Genomic DNA, 1,516 nt, shown 5'->3' with positions numbered 1-1,516 from the left:
TACTCTCCTGGGCATTTTGTTCACTATTTAACACCATTTTGTGCAATAAAATATTTACTGAAAACTGATTAAAAACAGTGAACAGTATAACACAGCTAATAAGCTGCGAAGGTTTCCTCCTTTTTGGCCTCTCTGGCTCTCCATCCCCACTAAGTTCAGCACCATTGACTGTATATGGAAATGGACAACATGAGAGTTCCCCAAAAGTGAAGCCAAATCATCTCAATTGCCCCCTGGTGGCTGACTGCAGTGCAGGTCATAAATCCAACCCCCTCCATGTTAACGGAGGGGACAAACTAAAAACTCAAAGTACACGTCAAATATTTTTTTCCCTAAGATGGTTTCTGGTTTTTAATCACAATGTTTGTTCAAGTGTTCATTTTTCTAACACGTTTGTTTTTAATCAGTTATTTGATGTATTTGTCGGCCGACTATGTGAGTGAGACCTCGATACCGCGGCTCCAATCCTGATCAGTACAGTACAGACTTTGGCTGCAAATGATGTCACCTGTGAAAGATGGCAGCAATCGTATTCAGGATATTTTGGCTTGATTTTTGTGCAGTGGGAGGAAGTGGAGATGCGTAACCCATTTTTATTTACAGTCAATAGTCTGCACTGTTCAGAAGGCTTGTTAATGCTCAATAGTGCAAATTTGAGGGTCAAATTCAAAACTGGACATGATGCAAAATATTTGTGCTGATTTACCCGCGAGAGAATCCACTGAAAACATAGATTCTATTGGGAAAAAATTGAATCACGGCAAAATTTCGCAATCCTGGTGTGACCAAGCATTTTGACTTTAACAAAGGCAACATTCAAAGCCATTACAGGCACTGTCAACTAACAAGAGCACTTTTAATACTTCGGTCAAAGGCAATCTCACAATATATGAATATATGCTTATTAGACATGAGTCAAAAATCAACAGTAGTCACCAACACTATGCATTGCACAGTTAAAAAAAAAACATGACTTGAGAAGTAGCATTAACAATATTACATGCTTAATACAGAGCGAGCACGAGTTTTGGTTTTTCAAAAAGAACCTCTTAAATCAAACATGTTTTTTAAGGTTAGAATCTGACCGTCTTGACTGGAATGTTTGGATCCTGACACAGTTCAGCTGTGAGGTCAAACGCTACAAAGGAAACATGCAGGAAAGACCATAAACTATCAAGCACCCTGGCGAGAATACATGAATAAGAATAAAGCAAACGATGAGGTGTGGCACATGCAGCAAATCACACTAATAACCAGACTTCTTTGTTTTGTGATTAAATTATATCCTCAGTTCAGCCAAGGCAATCACTTAAAGCATGGGTGTGGATGAGTTTCCATAGTCCTTCATAAAAATAAGTTACCCTGTGTGTTGGCTTCATTGTTGAAAAAAAGAAAGAAATATAAAAAAGTTCAGAAATCCAAAAGGCTGATTTTAGTCCAAAATAAAGGATAATTAGTCATGGCTTGAAGAATGTTAATATACTGTGTGTTAGCAAGTCTTTCTTTTCTCCAAATA

The sequence above is a fragment of the Lutjanus erythropterus genome, chromosome 10 (genome assembly GCF_056507025.1).
Source record: "Lutjanus erythropterus isolate fLutEry1 chromosome 10, fLutEry1.hap2, whole genome shotgun sequence".
Classification (NCBI taxonomy): domain Eukaryota; kingdom Metazoa; phylum Chordata; class Actinopteri; order Lutjaniformes; family Lutjanidae; genus Lutjanus; species Lutjanus erythropterus.
This window is presented reverse-complemented; position numbering follows the sequence as displayed.